Here is a 21,518-nt window from a genome sequence, read left to right as displayed (position 1 = left end):
CTTTCAGCCTAAGTCCACGGATGTCGGCGTGCGTGATTTAGAGGAGAGGGCCAAATTACTTCTTTCAGCCCCATACCCAGAGAGACTAGTGCCGACAAAGGAACAGGTATCTTTCAATAAATTTGCAAAAGGTTATTCGTAGTTTGAATGTACAAGTTCCTTTCCTTGAGTTGGTCAATGAAGTGCCTGCCGACACTAAATTCATGAAACAACTTCTGTCTAAGAAAAAGTCACTTGAAACAGTGCATACTGTCGCACTCACTGAGAAAACTTATTCTTATCTGTCTCACACTGCACCGCTTAAGCTAGCTGACCCAGGCAGTTTTTTTGTTCCTTGCAATATAGGTACCTTCTCTATTGAGAAGGCATTATGTGACCTAGGAGCTAGTATTAGCGTCATGCCCTTGAGTCTAGCTAGGAAGCTAAAACTGACCAGGTTTGCAGTTACAGACATGACAGTCCAGATGGCTGATCGCTCCGCGGTCGAGCCTATAGGAATCCTAGAGGACATACCTGTCCAAATAGGGAAATTTTTCTTCCCCGTCGACTTCGTTGTACTTGACATGCCTGAGGATGCCCATATTCCCATTATTTTGGGTAGGCCATTTCTGCACACTGCTGGCGCAGTCATAGATGTCGGTCTCGGAACCTTGACCTTCAAAGTGGGAAAGCATTATATTGTCTTTGCCCAGCCGGCTAAGAAGAAGGACCCCATGTGGCCTGTCACCTGTAACACGGTTTCTGAAAAGAAATCGTACTTTGTGCTTCCTGAATTACCTGTGTCTATTGCTACTCCTGTGTTAACACCTCCGCCCCAGACTGGGAGCTAAAAGGAGGAAGATTCTGTTGTTTTAACCATTGCAGGAGCTGGTTTGGGGAAGAAAGAGCCGCTGGTTGCTCCAGCTGTGAGGGAGCAAATCGTTTCGAGAGGCGGTCTTGGGTGCCTAAGCTATGGGACTGATGAGAAGCTTGAATATGAGCCAGCCAAAGTGAGACGGTCTGACTTGGACTTTGACGAGCCGGAAGAGGTCTTTGATTGGGGAGATGTCAAGGCTGTTAATCCGTCAAGCTCTGCGGATGTTGAAGCTAAGAAGGGCGCGGCTGATAAGATAAGCACCGTTGAGGCTACCTCTAGTAGCCAGAAGCCGACCAAGTGGGCCATTCCGTGGCCGTTCTTGATCAACTACTAGTTGATCACATGTTTTACAAACATTTTATTTGCTTTTGTTGGACACTTTTTATTGCTTTCGTGTGCGCGAAACTTCGCATTTTATTTTGCTTGCTTAGGATTTTACACGCTTTAGGCTTTATTTTGGGCTTTGCGCAATTTTGGGCGCGTATTATTGTGTACTTGCAGGTTTTTAGACCTCATTGACTCAGGTTATTAAGCAAATACGAAGAAATGAGGGATAGAGCAGTATTTTCAGTCGATCGACTGGCTATATAGGTCGATCGACTGGGTTGCACTTTCCAGGAGCTCCTGTTCCTGACACATTGGTCGATCGACTGCCGTCTATAGTCGATCGACCGAGGACGTTGTTGTACCTGTTCACGACCTCTCCCCTACTGTGTTTGGTCGATTTGCGGACTTGAGAGAGTTTTCTACTCCACTTTATCTTCCGTCAAATTTTTATTTCTTCTATTTTTCTTACTTGTGCACATAATACCGCTCCATTATTGTATTCTCGATTTTATGCGTGGGTTTTGTTTGTCTTTCAGGTACTTCTTGGTAGCACTGCTAGCTACTGAAACCTCCTAGCTCACGCTGGTTTGGGGAGGTTTCTTTTTCTGCGCTTAAAGTCTTGTGAGTTCCCGATTTTCACTTCATGTCTTTTATTTACTTTTTCTCGCAAATTCCCGCTTCTCTTTTCTTCATTACATGATTTTCACAATGGGGACATTGTGGGATTTGGCTTGCATTCACGTTTACATTTTGTTTTGCATTTGTTGTTTATTTCTTTATAAAATTAAAATCAAAATTTCAAAAAAAAATTGAAAAATTTCAAAAATTTCCATAAAATGCACGTTTATTTTAGCATATAGGTCGAGTCGGAACGGTAGTATTTAAATGATGATTTTGCATTTGCATCTGTTTTCGCCTGAGCCTTGCTAATTTACATGTTATTAGTAGAATCGTATATGCATAATCTACGAGTTTTCGTTAATTTCTTGCTGGACTTGAGACTCGACTTAGATTTTTGGCAAGCTACATCATATTTTCTAAGGTTTAGAGCTTATAACTGGTGTCATCTATGACCAGTTTATCTAGGAATGTGAGTAGTACTCCTTATGAGACATGTTACATAAATGTGCATAAATATGAACTTAATCTGCTTAATACTTGTATGCATTCAGTCTGTGGTTTGTTGACACATGTGGTAGAGGTTTCCCTTTATTCATTATGCCCATAAGCTCCACACTGCCAAAAATAGCCTTTTTGTCCCATTACTACATCCAACACTTAGCCTGCCCTTGTCAAGCTAGTAGTTTATGATCTTGGGATTGTCACTTCGTCTTTGGTAGCCAATGCTCATTTTGAGATGATATTGGGAAGATGAAAAAGGAAGGGAAGAAGGAAAAAAAATAATAAAAAGAAAGTTGAAAAGAAAAAGAAAGAAAGAAAAAAAATGATGATGATTCGAAAAAGAAGAGAAAAAGAATTATGTACTGTTCCCATGGTCGATCGACTGGCATCTTTGGTCGATCGACTGAAGGTCCGAGAAGAAAAGAAATCAATTTGCATAATTCAATCCTTTATCTTATGGCGATTTTTGCTCCCATGCTGCATTTATATCTTATGGGGAGTTAGTTGATTACTTTTTTTTTGGAGTTTGTGAGTCTCGTGCTTGCTATAGCACCGTTTCATTTGATTATGAGCAAGAAGTAGGATGTTGCCATTTGGTCCCGTTTTGGTACTAGCTTGATCACCTGTACCTCCACTTTACCATAAATTTTTTGCCTCTTCTTACCCATACCTCACATTTCCATATATATATATACCTCGGCATGTGTCATGGTCTTTTGTTGGTTGGAATGCATATGTACGGTCATAGAGATTACTTTCATGTTTTATTACAGGCATGTTCTTATAGGTCGTAGTTAGGTGAGAGTCTCTACAAAATGAATTCTTTCTATCTTACATATACTCACCTTGTTCTTATATGTGATATGAGCGACCCGTGAGAGTCCAATCTGATAAGTCTCTATAGTCAACGGTTCAGCAGTTTTAACGACGTCATAACTCGTTTGCATGATTCACATTACTAATTGATTGTTAGTTGCATTAAAATGGTTTAGGCTTTACATGTTGCAATTCGCTCTGAAATTGAACTCGTTCCATTAGGTCATTAGATCGAGTTTAGTTCTTGCTTGGGGACAAGCAAGGGTTTGGTTTGGGGAAGTTTGATGCGTGTCTTTTATATGATGTTTTACATCCTATTTTACACGCATTTCAGAGCTCATTTGTGTAGTTTATGCTACATTTTCCCCTATTTCCGTCTACTTTCGTGTTTTGTGCTTTATTGCAGAAATGTGAAGAATTCAACGGAAATTGAGCTAAATCCGTCCCCGAGTATCCTGCATTGCATTTGATGTGAGGTATTCACTAAAGGAACGAGCTTGGTGTGCATTTCAAGGCCCAAAAGACAAGTCCACGAGATTAAAGAAGTCAAGTGTCAGCTAAAGCAGTCGATCGACCACTACCTTTAGTCGATCGACCAAACTGCGGGTTCCAGAAGCTACTTACACTGAAGATCAGTCGATCGATAGCCATGCTTAGTTGATCGACCAAGTTGCTATTCCAGACGAGAATTAAAAGACCGTGAATCTTGAAGCCCAAAGTTATGTTAGGTTTAGGAAATAAAGTTACGTTAGTTGCTATATAACGTGACCTAGAATACAAAGTTTATCATTCAGTTTTGGATCTAGTTTTTATCAAGTTTTACATAAAGTTTTACATACAGTTCTTTAGAAATAATTAGGGTTCGAGATTACTTTCGGTATTGAATACAATTCGCTTTGTCAATCGGCTTTGTTCTTTTCCTTCGCAATTCACACGGTACTCTCTGGTTTTATTCTGTTATTTTACTTTCGTTCATAGTTATCGAATTGCTAGACCAGTTCCCAAGCCGAATTGCCATCTTTTGTTAATTGTTTATTTTACCGTTTTAAGCATGAATTCCGTAGTTTTAATTCTTAATATTATTGTTGCCTTTAATTTCAGTATGAGTAGCTAATTTATTCGTGCTAGGATGTAGGGGATTTGTAGTGTAGGCGGCAATATAATGAACACGGCCTGATTCGCGGGTTGGTCGATCGACCGCCATGTCTGGTCGATCGACTGACCACGTGAGGTTTTATTTTCGTTTTAATTATTTTAATTCTTTGTTCGACGAATCGAGTGCACACGACTAGTTGAATGTTTATGATATGACTGACCCATTAGATCGAGAGATAGGGACAGTTGTTAGATCACCAATTAAAATGATTAAACTATGCTGAGATCGAAAGATAGGTAAAGTTTAGACCATTAGTCACTTTTAAGAACGAGAGTTAGTATTAGTGATATTAGGGACCTTTAGTGAGATCGAAAGATGCTATTTGTTAAGAGTGGACAGAGAGGGCCTCTTTATTTCCCGCCTCATGTGTTTGATTTAGACCTGTTTAGTATGCTGCCGCCGAAACTATAACGAACCGACCATCCTAGTACCTCTTTTTATATTTGATTTCATATATTTCATTAGCTTACATTTCTCCTATTGTTATTAGCTATAGACCAAATCCAATCAATCCCCCACTTTATTGTTACCTTAGACCGAAATTAAAACAACTAGAAATTACGTCTGCTCCTCTGTGGTTCGACCCGACTGCCGCTAGCTATAGTTGGAGTTGGAGTTTATAAATATTATTTTTGACACCTCACGACGGGTATCACTGTGTGTGCCTAAGCGAGTTGTTAGGACCTTAAAGTGATTTTGAGGTGGATGGTTGTGTCCTTGAAGGACTACCTACGTATTCACGTGAAGTGAAATCAAACCAGGTCGTAGTTCTGAATGTGTGCCTAATCGAGTTGTTAGGACCTTAAAGTGTGAGGGTCACGAAGGTAAATGCCGTTTGGTGACTCGAAAAATTGATTTGAGAGAATTCCCCTCGATTATGAATCGAAGAGGTCTAATTTGTAAAAATGTTCCTTATAATGTTAGCACACTAAAAAAAGGACCCTAAGGGTAGATTGGGTATGTCCCGTTCTCGGTAGCAAAGCATTCGAGGACTCCGTATCTGGGTCAGGGTGAAAATGGCTTCGACATTAGGGAATGTGGAGCTTGGTAATAATGGTTTGTTTGACAGATAAAAATCTGGAGTTGAGCGTCACGACGGAAAATTCCATTTGGTGACCCGAAGGCTGATTGGAGATAAATACCTGTTGATCATGAATCGAAGAGGTGTAATTTGTGAAAAAATTCCTTATCATTTGAACACACTAAAAAGTGGACTCTAAGGGTAGATTAGGTATGTCCCGTTCTCGATAGCAAAGCATTCGAGGACTCCGTGGGGATTGTGGTGAAAAATGGCATCAACATTAGGGAATGTGGAGCTTTGGTAATAATGGGTTTGCTTAACAGATAAAAATCTGGAGCAAGAATTTTGTGGTGTTTAGGCCGAAGGGTAACGGCTTGTAGTGTGGTGCGGAATGGGGTCTCCGGCTTGATGTGGCCTGAGCACGAAATGGTTGGTAAATAACATGGGATCAGATTTCCATGTCTGGACCATAAAGGTTAAGGTGTGATATTGCGAGCTTGAGGGGAATCCTCAGAATCCTAGATAGGTCTCCCTGTAGCAGTCTCTAGAAGGACTTAGGGTCGAGGCGATGTTGGTTATGATCTTGAGGGGAATCCCCAGGATCCTACATAGGTTTCCTTGTAGTAGTCTGCAGAAGGACTTAGGGGTGCTGGGCTTTGGTTGAGGTTTTAGTGTTTGGTGTTTTGGACTTCTGGGTCCGAGATTTGATGTGTTGGACTCGTAGGTCCAGGCTTTGGACTTGTTGGTCCTGGACTTGGTATTTTGGACTCATGGGTCTTAGGATTTGGACTTGTTGGTCCTAGGCTTGGTGTTTTGGACTCGTGGGTCCTGGGCTTTGGACTTGTTTGTCCTGGACTTGGTGTTTTGGACTCGTGGGTCCTGGGCTTTGGACTTGTTTGTCCTGGACTTGGTATTTTGGACTCACTTATCCAAGATTTTGTGTGTTGGATGTTTTCTTTGGATTTTGGCCTTTTTGAGAAAAGGGTTTCAATCTTGTTTTGTTTTGATTTTGGCTTGGGTCTTAGCCTTGACGTTGGGTGAGTAGCCTTTGGCTTTGGTTTTTTTTGCTTTGAGCGAATTGATTTTGGCTTTGGGTTTTGCTTTGGCCTTGAACTTTGGCTTTGGGTGAATGGATTTTGGCTTGGGCCTTTGACTTTGGCCTTTCGCTTTGACTTTGGGTGGATGGATATTGGCTTGGGCCTTTGATTTTGGCCTTTCGCTTTGACTTTGGGTGAATGGCTTTTGGGCTTGGGCTTTCGCTTTGGCTTGGGCCTTGAGTGAATGGATATTGCCTTGGGCCCTTGATTTTGGCCTTTCGTTGTGGCTTTGGATGAATGGCTATTGGCCGAATGGCTTTTGGCTTGGGCCTTTGATTTTGGCCTTTTGCTTTGGCTTTGGATGAATGGAGATTGGCTTGGGCCTTTGATTTTGGCCTTTCGCTTTGGCTTTTGATTTATTGGTTCTTTGCCGTCCTTCGTTCAAGGCAGGTAAAGGTGCGGACGGGGATGTACCCGTTGGTGAAAGGTTGATAATTGGTGATGGGATGTTTTTTGTGGGGAATGGGCTTGCCTTCCGTCATTGAACATGAACAAGTTCTGGCTTGTTATCTAGGTTCGTCGTAGGATCCCTTTGATAGAAGCTCGTTCTAAATCGGGTGCTAATGAGAGATTTCTACTGCCAGACATGGAATAGGTAAAGAAATGGACACGGAGTTTCGAGTCCTCTTCTTACTCGGTACGGGACGTCACTCGAGTGTACTCACATTGAATTGGAACATGTTGTTTGTTTTAAATCATTTCTCAAATCAATTCTCGTTGTCAACGGGAAATGGTAAAGAGGAGAATATATGATAGCTGGACATTGTGCTTTTATTTAGATAAATAAGATGTTAGCACAGACTCGATGAATATATGTGAATCATGGGGATAACCCCCAGTTTGTCTCTTAGGAATAAAAGGACAGACACTAGGATAGATATGAGAAATCCTAAGACTTGGATTCGGACTCAGACTCAATCGTATATACGGACTCCTAATCATCATGTTCCTCCTTGAAGGTTTCTTTCGCAGCATTCAGCGGCTTGATTGTCTGGTCTTGAGCATTGACCCACTTGAGCACTTCACTCTCGTTGTTTGGGACGATATGAGGACTGATACGTGCATAATATATAGTCTTTTAAGCCTATTTCAGCACGTATTTCTATGCATTTTTATAATGTTTTTATGGTATTTTGCCCCGAATTGGCTACTTTGGTTCGTTTTGTCCATTTTGTAGAAATGAACGCGAAAGTAGTGGAATCGTACTCTTTTTCGTCCTTTTTGCATGCCTTTATAGGAGACGGGATTTTCCAGAGTGAGATACTGCGTTTTAAAGCGTCATGGCACGGATTACGAGGCAGTCGTTGGCGGACTTGAGCTGATTTGAAGTCAAAGTACTCGATCGAACAGTTTTACCACTCGATCGAGTGGTTTTTACGTCCATGGTTGGTCGATCGAGCAGTTTCTTACTCGATCCTTATGCTGCTGAAAGATGAGTTACTCGATCGAGTAACTTTCTACTCGATCGAGTAGATGCTGCTGAGGTTTTGCTCGATCGAGTGGTTTTATTCCACTCGATCGAGTGGTTTCGCTGTTATTGGCTTTAATTAGCCCGTGTTATGTTTTAATTTCGCTAAACTTAATTACTTTGCTATTTAAGCACGCTTTACTAGGTCATTAGGAGCGATCTTTTATCTATCTTTCATTCACTTTAAGCAGTTTACACATCAAACTTTGTTACGTTGCTCTTTCCCTTCACTGTAACTTTGTTCTTGGGATTATTTCACTCGGATTTTGTGTTCTTTACGCCGGATTCGCTTGGATTGTAATTCCTTTCTCTTTCCTTATTAATAATTAATCATTGTTGCTTTAATTTCTTGTTTACTCTATTTAATTTCTTTGCCTTAATTTCTCTTTTATGCAATTTACTTGTTATTTCATTATGTTTACTGCTGGAATTTTATCTGCTGTTAGTTTAATTAGCGACATTAGTAGCTAAACCCCTTTCATGTTGGGATTAGGGGATCTGCGGTAGGATTGTGACGATGTAGTAAATGAAACAGATGAATTAATTACGAGACTCTGTCACCATAGAAATTTAATTGTATTTATCGACTTAGTTGAGTGCACGCTTCTGAGTTATCCTTTAATCTGGCTAAAATTAATCCTAGATCGTATGATTGGACTAAATAGGCCTCCTATGGTCAGTAGACTACCCTGACGAGAATGAAAGTTAAGTTAGTGGTATTTTAGGATAGAAAGTGGACCGAAAGGACCTTTCCCGTATCCGTCTCACATTAATTCGCCTGAGTCATTTACAGCTGAGTCACTGGACTACCGTAGTGAACCGAAATCCTGACATGTCCCTCTCTCTCTCTGATAGTTTAAAACTTATTTCTTGCCTTTACTGCTCTTACCTTTATTTATCTTCCTTTAAAACTTCGTAGTTTAGAAAACAATTCAAACAACCCCCCCCCCCCCCACACACACATTTGTGACCAAATAGACGGACTTCTACAGATATCTTGCCTCCCTGTGGAGATCGACCTGACTTCCCTAGCTATATAGTTAGTTTAGTTAGTTAGTTTATTTTTTGGTACACGACGGACGTGTCAAATTTTGGCGCCGTTCTTGGGGGAGGCAATTGCCCTATTTGTTTTAGTTCCGTTTATTTTATCCGTCTCGGGGAATTTTTATTCCTTGAGGCGTTTTTATTCATTTTCTTTCGGTGTTGTTTATGCCCGGTCGGACGGGTTTTAATTAGTTTGGTGATTGAGCGGAGAAATTATTCAGGCATAGACTCCGTCTGCAGAGAAAATCACGAAAGGAAGACTTGAGTACTTTTGAGCCAGAGCTAGATCATTCTCTTTTCGCGGAAGACGGTCCAATTTCTACAGTAAATATGCCAAAGCTTTCTAGTCATTCAGTGCCTAAAGCATCCTCTATTCCGAAGGGTTTCAATCTCCAGACTAAGGATGGGAATACATTTGACATCCGTCCTTCTTACATCAATCTGGTGGAGCGAAATATCTATAGAGGTGTGGCTGGTGAAGACCCGAGGAAGCACATGGAGGTCTTTACAGATTACTGTTCTACTATCCCCGCCACTAAGGGGGTAACTCAAGATAAGATTAAGGAGGTTCTATTTCCTTTCTCTTTAGCTGATCCAACCAGGGAGTGGCTGACTGACTTGGACCGCACAGCTGCTGGGGTTACAGATTGGGAGTCTCTTGCTCTTGCATTCTATAAGAGATATTTCCCTCCACAGCGCACCAATCTGCTAAGGGCCAAGATTACAAGTTTCAGACAGGCTCCCGATGAAAGTTTCTATGAGGCATGGTCGCGATTCAAGAAGTTGGTGAGGTCTATTCCTCACCATGGTTTCTAGCTAATCAGTTCTACAATGGACTGTATGATGACCAAAGGGTTATACTTGATGCGGCATCCCGTGGAAGATTTCAGGAGAATACAGATGATGATAAGGGATGGTCCCTTATTGAAGAGATGGCGAATCATAGTGCTGAGTATGGTAACCCGAGGGATTGGATTAGAACAGTTCATGCAGTTGATAAGCAAGTTTTGGCTTAGCTGGAGACCATGAATGCTAGATTCGACAAGCTGGAATTACAAGCTGCTGGGGAGCCTCAGACGGTCCATGTTCTTACTAGAGGAGAGACCGTTTCATGTGAGAGATGTGGAGGTAATGATGGCCACACTGCTTTTGGCTGTCTTGTGGAGAAGGAACAAGTCCTTGCCTTTCAGCAATATAGGCAAGGAGGGGGTTCCTATTACAATAATCAAGGGGCAGTCCATCCCAATCTGAGGTGGACTAGTCAAAATGTGCTCAACCCTACACCTCCTCCGCACCAGCAGCAGCCGTATGTTCCTCCACACAAGAATCAACAAGACTTTAAAAAGCCTACTTCCTTTACTCCTCCTAACCATGGTGCATCATCTTCCGGTGGGGTGAGTGAAATTGGTGAGCTTAAGTCTATGTTGCAAGCCTTCACGAAGCAGTGGCAATTGAGTGATCAATAGAAAGATGCGTCCATAAAGGCACTTGAAACTCAAGTTGCCCAATTAGCCACTAATTAGTCCACAAGAAAGCAGGGTTAATTACCGACTCAAAATGAGAAGAATCCACACGAGATGGTAAATTTCATAAATCTGAGAAGCGGTCGTTCATATGAGGGATCGGAAGTGCAAAAATCAGACCCAAGGAAGGCTATAACTGATGATGAATGATACGTGCATTTTATATAGTCTTTTTAGTCTATTCTTGCACGCATCTTTATGCTATTTTAGTAGTTATTTGCTACGAATATGCCCCGAATTGCATACTTTGGAAGTTCTTGTATTAATTGCAGGAATGGGCTTAGAGATGCGGAATCAAGCCTAAAACATGTTCCTACGCATGCATTTAGGAGATGAGTTGAGTCGGAGCTTGGAAAGTACCATTTTGAGATGCGCATTGGAGTAAGGAAGTTAGACGAGCCAAGAGAGTGCTTCAATTTGCTAGTTCCTGCTTGTAAGAGCCATATCTCGAGTTCTACAACAGTTATTAAGGTGATTCCAGTTGGAGGTGAAAGCTTATCCTCTTAGCTTTCCAACGCCACCAACCACGCCCTATTTGTCCAAGTAACGAAGGAATGGTAGCCGTTTTAAGTTCAGTGCGCGAAGCAGGAATTACGCGCTGAGAAGTGCTCGATCGAGAACTATTTCTATTCGATCGAGAGCCCATTTGCTCGATCGAGAGCTACTTCTTCTCGATCGAGTGATTAAAGGGAAAGAAGTCCTCGATCGAGAGGAATTGTTCTCGATCGAGAGGAATGCTAAGGAATATCACTCGATCGAGAGCCTTAAGTGCTCGATCGAGCAACAATCTTTTGGGCTTGGCTGTTTCGTTAATTAGGTTTTATTATGTTATGTTTTGCTATAAATAAGGCTTGCACGCCAGTTTAGGGATGTTACTCTTCACCTCTCTAATTACTCTTAATACACTGCTACTTTTACACTGTTACTTTGCTCTTCCTTTTCCGGATCAAAATTCATTAATTGTTTCTCTCCGTTTTCTCTTTCTTTTTAATGTTTATTTATTGTTCTTATTTCTATTATTCTTGTTTCCCTTTAATTATGTCTAGCTAAATCCCCTTAGTATGTTAGGATTAGGGAAGCCGTGGTAGCAATGTTTTAATTGACTTGAATGGATTAGTCTTGCGATAAGAATTGGATTAGGCAATTTAATTGTTATCAGGTTGAATGTATGCATGCAGGAGACCATAAATCTAGTTAACCCCGACCTGGATCGAAAGATTGGAAGGGAAGGCTTGCTTAATTACAATAGGGTATCGTAGTGAGGGCGAAAGTTAAGCTATTTACGCTCTAGGGCGGTTTAAGGACCGAAAGGTGACGACCATAGCTCTTCTTATCAATAGTCTAATCGCCTCAGTATTCCCGATAGTATAGCTGCCACGGTAGACCGACTCCTAGCATACTCCCTTTTCTTCTGTTAATTTCTCTTTTTTCATTTCCCTTGCATTAATCTCTAGTTTAGTTAAATCAATCAAACCCAAAGACATTGTGACATTTTGTGAGATACCTTGAGGCCGTTTTAATCTTTTTCCTTGAGTCTTTGTTTTGATAGGCCTTACAGTACTACCTAGACAGTTCTAGGTGAAAGACCGTCAAAGGGAAGGCTTGAGTACCTTTGACCCGTCACCAATGTTCTATTATATGGAGCAGTAGGTGATTTCTGCGGGAGATGTGGTCTTCTTTGGGAATGATGCAGTTTGTTATCTGACAGGGAATGACGAAGCTTACGCGTTAAAACAGCGCAGTCGAGCTAGTCAAGCAGCTGTAGTTGTGCCGCCACAATCACCCTATCAATGGCCACCGCAACAAGATCCTCCCGATATGCAAGAAGAAGAATTCGCGGATCTGAAATCTTTAATGGAGACAATTGCATCTCAATTGCAAGCTCAGCAAGACTATGATAGACAATTCTACTCGCGAGTTGATGAGCTCAAGTCTGTAGTTGCTCGGTTAGCGGTGAGATGCAAGAAGAAGAGGTATACCTTGCCGAGAGCGGTTTTTCCCCGAGGAAACCGTATTGCCCAATCTTTGAAGATGACCTCTATGACTCCGACGACGAGTTTCTATCGTATTTCCGAGTTTTACGCGAAGATTTCAGCCCCACCAGGAATTATCACTCGATCGAGTGACTTATATTAGTCGATCGAGTGATTTGCCAGGAGAAACCGCTCGATCGAGTGATATCACAGCTCGATCGAGTGGAAAATCGAGGAAAGCGCTCGATCGACTGACAATTCTACTCGATCGAGTAGTATGGCCATTGGGAGCTTTGATTCGTCATTTGGGTTTGATTTAGATGACGATTTTGACGATGATAACGGTTACGGTGAATCCCCCTTATTCAAAGCCGAGTTAGATGCACTTGAGGCTGCAATTTACAGGATGAAATCTACTGAGGAGGGTGACAAAGAGGCTGAGTCGGTAATTACTCCTAGCGCGGATGAGGTAATAAATTCTTTTATCTATGATGCCGTCATTGAGAGCGATCAACCTGAGGTAGGGAACGATAATTTAATTATTGTTTGTTTAAATAGTAAATTGCCTCGTTTGACGTATGCCTTGCATTCTAATGCTTTGCCCCTTCCTAGTAGGTCGTACGAGTTAACGATTTTTCACCATCCTTATCATTATAAATTTGTTAATCTGAGATGGAGACCCAATATATCGTCTATTGCTCCCGCGCTCCTTTATTTTGTGGATAAATTTAGGAGCTCACATAGGAAATTTGTTAGACTTAAACGGTTGTTTAATCTTATTTCTTATTTTTGTATTCCACTCTGGTGCTACTTACTGTTTTGTGTAGCACATGCGCAGATTTACGATCTAATGCTGCTCGCTTTGAGCTGTTTTGATTGTAGCTGATTATAGAGGCTCGAAGAAGAAGGAGGTCGAGCTGGGACCTGACTGAAGCTAGCGCTACCCGGGAGACAACCCGGCGATTTTATTTTGTATTTTTAATTTATTTCAGTTGTAATAAATGGTTTTTATACCATAGACGGTCTCAGTTAAGCTTGTCTTTGTTAGTTGCGGGCTATTTTTATTGCGTTTTTGCAGGTATGCACTGAGGATTACTCGATCGAGTACTTTTTGTACTCGATCGAGAGCTTTTTCTGCTAAATTCACTCGATCGAGTGATTAATCTACTCGATCGACCACCTACAACATGAGGAACTACTCGATCGACTGCTATTCTCCTCGATCGAGCAGTTTTTGGATGCCCTTTCACGCTTTTGACTTGGATTAGCTTCCTGAGACGGTTTTCCGGGCCCTTAGCAACCTCTCATTTCATGGTCGGTTTGGGGAGGTCCCTTATTTCGCGTATCTTGTGAGTTTTCCGTATTTACTCTCCTTCTCCTTCAGTTTGCATTTCCTTTCCATGTTTTGGTACAATGGGGGCATTGTACGGTTTGGTTTGGGGAGGTTATGCATCCATATCCGCGTCTGCATATTGTTTTTATTGCATTTCTGTTTTCACATTTATTGCACTTCCGTATTGCATTGTTGTTAATTTCTATAAAAATTCAAAATTTCACAAAAAAAAAGTAAAAAAATTTTAAAATTTCAAATTTCACGTTTAATTTAGCATGTAGGTTGAGTCGGAACGGTAGATTTCAGTGATGATATTGCACTATAACTTGTTAATTTACTTGAGCCTTGCACTTCCATTGATAGTTTTTGAAGGAAATGTAGATTCAAGTACATTATAACATACTCATATATGTCTAATTAATTTGTCATAAAATTAAAACGGATCTTATGCATGCAAACAATAATGTAAATAGAGGAGAAATCATGTCCTTACATAATTAATTTCGGATATTTGGGCACAAAAGAGATCACCTTTCTCTTTTGTTCTTGAGCTTAATCCAATGGAAGAACAAAGATCTAAGAGTAAGATCTCTCCCTAAATACTATACCCAAGGCTTAACCCTTAATACAATTAATATTATAAGATCTAGTATAATATTAATCTTAGTAGAAAATTGAACCAAAAAGTTTATAAAACTCTTATATATTTCGGTTTTAGAGAGATAAAAGGGAGGATTTTATTTCTCTAGGAAACTAGTATTTTGGATGAATGAATAGAATGAATTAATAATCTACAATCTATTGTATATTATGGGTAAAATAATTAGAAGAACAATGATGAATTGTTCTTCTCTAAACCGTGTAAAAGGGAGAAGAAAAGGGGAGCCAATGCATGGATTTATTTGCCTTCACAATGCATCATAGGCATGCATGGCTAAAAAGCAAAACAATCATTATGTTTAGCTACCAATTAAACAATTAATTAGCTTAAACCTCTCCTAAATTTCGGTCCATTTGGTAATATGGAATCCATATTATTTTTTTGTCAATTGTCTATATGTTACATGTCATATGTCACATATATTTGTTATGTATTTTTAACATATTAAAAATCAACGTATTAATAAAAATACGTCACATACAAAAATCGACTTAGTAATATCATAATTACTTGTGCCAAAATATTTTACCAATTTATAAATCACAACGGATTGTATTTATAATAATTCATTCAAATTTAATTGTTACATTAAAAAATTTATTTCATCCGAGTAATTATACAATTTGATTACTCAGACCGTATCTCATTTAATCACATTTCAATTTGATACGTAAATTTTACTTCCAAAATCGTCCGTCAATTTTCAAGTAATTTAATTAACTCGTAACATTATACGATTAATTAAATAATCAATTAAGAGTATTGCCCTTTAGGTATGACCTAGGGGTCAATCGATCACCACCGTCACGACAGTAATGTCAAACTCTAGTCGCCAATCATTACCGATATATGTTGACCAGTTGACAGTAACAATATTACTTCCCAATTGTATTCATTTTAATGAGACTTAAACATGTGATCATCATGATCAACAGTCGTGATCGCATCATTGTCGGAGGACACATATTCCAACAATCTCCCACTTGTCCTCGACAAGTGTGCGTCACCAATTCTCTTGTCCTATTACTATCTCCCACTCAATGCAAGGTGTCTTTCAGGTCGTACTTGCAAGTGATCATATCGAGAGTGGTTTCCTCGATCGGAGAATAAGCGATTGACCGGATTTATCCACTCGGATACCATCCGAGCGTGGCCACGCATTTCGATTCATTACTCCTCGAGTGGCCCCGAGATATTGTTATAACCCTGACTAGGGGTGGACAATTCCTATCGCACTCATTCCCTTCGACTAGCCACACCATCATAACCCAAAATATGCCCATTTGACCCCATTTACGAAGGTCGTAGTAACACAAATCAAAGTTAATCGAAAACTGTGCCATCTTAGGTGAACAGTCTTTAGTCAAAAGAATCGACTCATTTGAATACTATAGTAGCTCTCGCCACGACCAGGCTATATAAATTTGCCAGAACTCTATAAGCGGTCATTAGGCCCGACAAAAAGTTCCTAACAGTCTGCCTATGTGATCGACTAGTCATCTCACATGACTCTATGGCACTTGAACTTGCCATCAATCGCATCACACTCTAGTCACTTCGAGACGTCACCTCATATAAGTAACTATGGGCAAAAACAATGTTAATCCATGTTCACTTTAACGGGGTTCAATTGTCTCCACAACCCGTTTGGATATAACAATGTACCAAGTGAGTTAATAATAACTCAAACGACAAATGTCGGCATCACACTCGGGTAGTCAATATCATATTACAACCTTGTGATGTATATCATAAGTGTAAACACTCATTGATTGCAATAGAAGTTTAACATCCCATGTGTCCATGTGTTCAAACTTCTTACACTTGCAATTTCCTTCACATTCATGTTCTCATAGCATGAATCTTACCAAGTACATATTAAGGTTCTTGACCTTGGTTTTGGTTCTTTAACTTGAAAGAACTTTCTCATTGCTCATCTCATAATGAACGAATTTGCGATGAATAATACAACTTGCACCGATCAAGTATTTCATCCACACACAATGCACTAGGTATATGTTTCGTAGAATCTTGTAACAATTGACAAGATTATTAGCTTAGTACTTCTCACAAGTCCTAGCTTAACCAGGAAAGATTGTTTTGAATAACCTCTTATTTAACCCAGTATCTTTCCAAAACTTCTCATTTCTCTTTCTAGGCTTGAAAGATTTGGGATTCTCATAAATCCTCATATGTGCTCGGATTTTCTACAGTATGTGCAACCTCTTAACACACAATGGAACATTCCGTCAATCACCGAAATCGCTCATCGGATTCTACTCGAGAATTCATGAGCGTTTTGTTATGGCTCACCAACCAATCATCATGCTCTTATGCATACGATTCAAAATTGGACATGTACATGATTATTCTAATGGCGGAAACATTAGTTACTAATAATCATGAGATCAACCGTTCTCAGGTTCAATGAACTACCATGACTGCTAATGGTAATCCCATTTTCATTCATACGAATAACCTACGCGTTTGTTGATGTGATGTGTATCTCTTAATACTAATCCAACATCCCAAGATGTAATTGGATTCATCATTGTCCATTTTCATCCAGAATTGAAAACTCGAAAGCTTCTTTATGAAAGAAGGTATTAGCTCGTCATTTTTAATGAGTAATGAGTTTTATACATTCAAGGATGATAGCTCCCACTAAATCCCATGTCTTCACATGAGAATTTCCTAACTCCCACTCAATTCTACATATTTCGAAATTGACTTCTCAATCGAAATTTGTCAAGAATATAAATATAAATCGCTTTGCCAAGTTACTAGGATAAAACCATATATGTTCCCATCATATCCTTTCAAAATGCCTATTTTGAAGTGGTCTTATCTCAACCTTACGGAAAGAGATTTTAAATCTCTAACACACTCATGTCATAATGATGTGTAGCAATGTCATTATTCAAATACAAATAATATTTAGAATAGGTCCTTAGGAATACCCTAATATTTAGAATAGGTCCTTCGGAATACCCTTTCGGAAGGAGGTTTAACCATTTCATAGCGAGGTTAAACAATGACATTTGCGTGGTTAAAACGTTGGCTATTGAAGATATCGGAATATCAATCTTTGCAACTTGATCATAACTAGTATGTTTCTATGATTCATTTAGGCTCTTAAGTAAAACTCATGATTGAAACTATTGGTCAAATGATTCATAACCTTAGTCAAAAGCTTGTTAAGACTTTACATTAGTCATTTTTTCTTCCAAAACTTCTTTTGGTCTCCTCGTGTAGTTATCTTGAGAATAAACTCTTATGATTACTTCACTTGGTCTCTTAAGTCATTTAGAACTAACTTGAGACTATAGATCTCATCTATTTGGTATACTATGTAAATAGATATACCTTCATTCAAATCATTCTCTCTTGCGTAGATCTTCATTTACACAAGTACACAATTATATCTTGCCTTGTGTGTTGTGTCCTCATTTTTCTCCCACTCTATCTTTAGAATGAATACACTAAGCATTCAAAGATAGCATATGAGACACAAATTAATGATGTTGAATTATAAGGAGAACTACCTCATAGGTTGACTAATTGTTATTGATTTCATATGTGTTCTTGGTGATTGACATTCCTTTAAGAGAGTTCATAGACTCAAAATCGCTTCATAAATGATCATACACAAGCCTTAAGCATGTGGACATATAATGAAACCGGTCATTATATTTGTCTATTAGATCACTTTATGTGAATAATCTTATGTTTCAAAACGCAAGCAATTTAAAGATGAAATTTTAGAACATAAAGGATAAATGATAAAACGGGTGACTTGGGTTGCAAACCAAGTCACTATCATCCAAAATACAAACCATTATCCAAAATACCTTTCCATGTCGAACACGGAAACTTAAAGTTCTAAAATTCAAAACATAACTTAAAATAAGACAATGAAAAACAAAGCTCCATAAAAGCTATCCTTAGCTTCTTCATGGTTTCTTATGCTTGCTTTTCTTTTCCTTTGTCTTTGCTTGGTGGTATGCCCTATTTACAATAAAAAGGGAAGATACATTATCACAACTTTGCATCATAATACCATAGTTGAATTTGAAACATAAAAGAAGGTTAGTCATTTACCTCTTTGGAGTGATCTTTCCACTTTGATATCACCAAGGTATTTGGAACAATTCCTCTTCCAATGTCCCATGCCATTACAATAATGGCACTTATCAAGAGGACCCTTCTTGACTTTGGATGTGCTAGTTTCACAAGACTTAGCATTGGTGAATGTGGGAGCTTGCTTTTTGCCCTTTCTCCCATTCTTCTTGAACTTCCCCTTACTCTTTGTGCTTATGTTAAGCACATCCTTGGGAGGGTTCACATTTAACCCCATGTCCCTCTCGGCTTGCACAAGTAACTTGTGCAACTCCTCAAGAGACACATCCTTGTCTTGCATATTGAAATTCACCCGGAATTGCACATATGCCTTGACTTTAGACAAGGAGTGTAGAATCCTATCTACGATGAGTTCTTTGGGGATTTCAACCTTTTGAATTTTCAAGGTCTCGACAAGCTCCATGAGTTTGAGCACATGAGGGCTAACCTTTTGGCCCTCTTTGAAGTCGAGATCAAAGAATGCCGCGGCCGCCTCATATTGGACGATCCGCGGAGTTTGTGAAAACATGGTCACAAGTTTGGAGTAAATCTCATTAGCATTGCCCATTTTAAAGGCTCTCCTTTGGAGCTCCGCCTCCATCGCAAATATTAAGACATTTTTCATTGCGGCGGACTCCTTTTGGTAAGTCTCATAGGCTTCCCTAGTGGCCGCGGTGGACCTAGTGGAGGGTTCGGGTGGAGAGGCCTCGGTAAGGTAACGAAGCTTGTCGTCACCCTCGGCGGCTAATTTGAGTTGGGCATCCCACTCGGAGAAATTTGACCCATTCTTTTCAAGTTTACATCGATCCATAAAGGATCGGAGCCAAGATGAAGTAGCGAGTGGTGTAGCATTAGGAGTTGGTGTTGCCATTTGTTATGAATAAGAAGTGGTCTACAAAACAAAATATAAGGAGTAAAACAATTGTCGTTTTAATTATACTCGTAAAAATGTATGATTTAAACAAGTTATAAGCATTTTTCTAGTGACCTCTACCCAACTAGATAAATGATTCCAAGACCCAAATTCATATCGACTTAGGCACGGTGGGGCCGATACATCCTTCATCAATATAACTCGGTGGATTAACGTTTAATCGATTCTACTTTTAGAACTCTTGGTCGATAATATTACATTAACAATTATCTATAGCCCAAAACACATCGACAAGGGCACGGTGGGGCCGATACATCCCTTATCAAATACTTTTGTTGAGTTCAATCCAAATTTCGAATAAATGTGTCCATGATCCAAACCCACATTAACTTGGGCACGGTGGGGCCGATACATCCCTCATCAACATGAATTCGGTGGATTAACATTCATCACCCACTTCCCCTACGTAACAAGGTTTGTACCCCGGTGGGGCCGAGCGCACTCCCTCGCGAAATAGGTTTTCATGGTTTCTACTATTTGGTAAGGCTATGTCTCAATTGATAGTTTTAGCGAGAGGTCATGTCAATTTATTATCTATCACGTTTTAAGTGAACTAAAGCGGTGAATTACGATAATTCTAATTGACACGGTCGATAAACTCGATAAAAGACAATGCATGTTTAGTTATGGCGATTTAGCAATGCATGTGACATAAAATAAAATGCAAGCATAAAAGTAAATAAATCCTAGTATGGCCTTTCCTAAAATAGAAAAACTATTAATCTATTACATATTCGGAAACCAACTCCATTGGTCCCTTGAACTTCGGTTGTGGCACGCATCTCGAGGTAACACCGTCTATATGTATCGCCATTCTTGAAGTAATCCGTCTTTTGGAACTCCGGAATGAATAAAATTACATAATAAATTACATAATTTCCTATTATACATTTGTAACTAAAATAAAATAAATCTATTAAATATTACAAAACGGTGATACGAGATCACAATAAAAATTACAACCGAATCGATATTCCCATACATTTCGGGAAATACCAATTAAAATCTAAGGCCATACTAAGTAAAATTACATAATTCAAAATTACATAAATTAAAATTATGACAATCATAAATAAAAATGCAGCATTATATTATGTATGAACATGCTCAAATTTTTATGCTAAATCGCCTTTTAATTAGCCAATATCGTATATTACTCGGTTTTTACGGATTTGCGTGATTTCAACATTTTATAATCACTAAAATACATAAACTCATATTTATGCATAAGTTAATTACCCTAACCTCTTAGGACTCAAAATATAGTCTTCACTAATAATTTGACCATAATTAACCTTTATTTACAAAATTGTTCATAAAGGGGCCAAAAATACAAAATTAAGCTATTAAACTTCAAATAAATCCAAAAATTCCAAATAAATTCAAAATTTGAAATTTAAATTCATGAACATTCTGGAAAAATTCCATGACACTCATAATGTTCAAAAACTTAGGTTAAAAATTTGGAAATTTTAGGAAAAACAATGTTGCGGTTTATCGATTTTAATAAAATAATCATAAAAACATGGAAAAAATTATTTTCATTAACTTTTCAATTTTAGATCTGAAAAATACAATAAAATGCAACATTAGACGTTTTTCCTAAGTCATAGATTATATTTTATTAATTTTCATTAATAATGTCACTATTTATGCCATTTTTCTTCAAAAATTCATAAATCATGCTAAAAGACTTCTTTATAGCCAATTATTTTACACACATCTTGTCAAATTGCATGTGACAACATATAAATTTTCCATGACCAGATTCGAAATTTAACTCATATTAACCTATTTTTCTCTTAAATCCGAATTTAATAATGAAAAATTCATTTTTCGAGCATAACAAGTGCAAAAATTATGAAAATTTACAGGTTATCTCAAAATAATATGTGTGACAACATATCCAAAAACCAAGTGAAAATTCGAAGTATAGCTATTTTTAGACCAAAAATGACATTTTTACTCATAAAATCACATTTAAATGCCATTATTGTAAAATATGAACAATAAAAATCCGAAAAATTAACCAAAAATCCTAAAACACTTTAGGACCAGAAATATTAAC

General features: G+C 38.8%; 1 non-coding gene across 1 annotated transcript; it reads right to left on the bottom strand.

Moving 5' to 3' along the window:
- Nucleotides 1-9,612: 9,612 nt before the first annotated feature.
- Nucleotides 9,613-9,719, bottom strand: LOC141620802 (small nucleolar RNA R71). Its single transcript, XR_012532043.1, has one exon. It is a non-coding gene; the product is annotated as a small nucleolar RNA R71 (small nucleolar RNA).
- Nucleotides 9,720-21,518: the final 11,799 nt, after the last annotated feature.

This window comes from Silene latifolia, chromosome 1 (genome assembly GCF_048544455.1).
Source record: "Silene latifolia isolate original U9 population chromosome 1, ASM4854445v1, whole genome shotgun sequence".
In the NCBI taxonomy this organism is placed as follows: Eukaryota; Viridiplantae; Streptophyta; class Magnoliopsida; order Caryophyllales; family Caryophyllaceae; genus Silene; species Silene latifolia.
The sequence above is the reverse complement of the archived record's forward strand: the minus strand, read 5'-3'. Positions and strand labels throughout refer to the sequence as shown.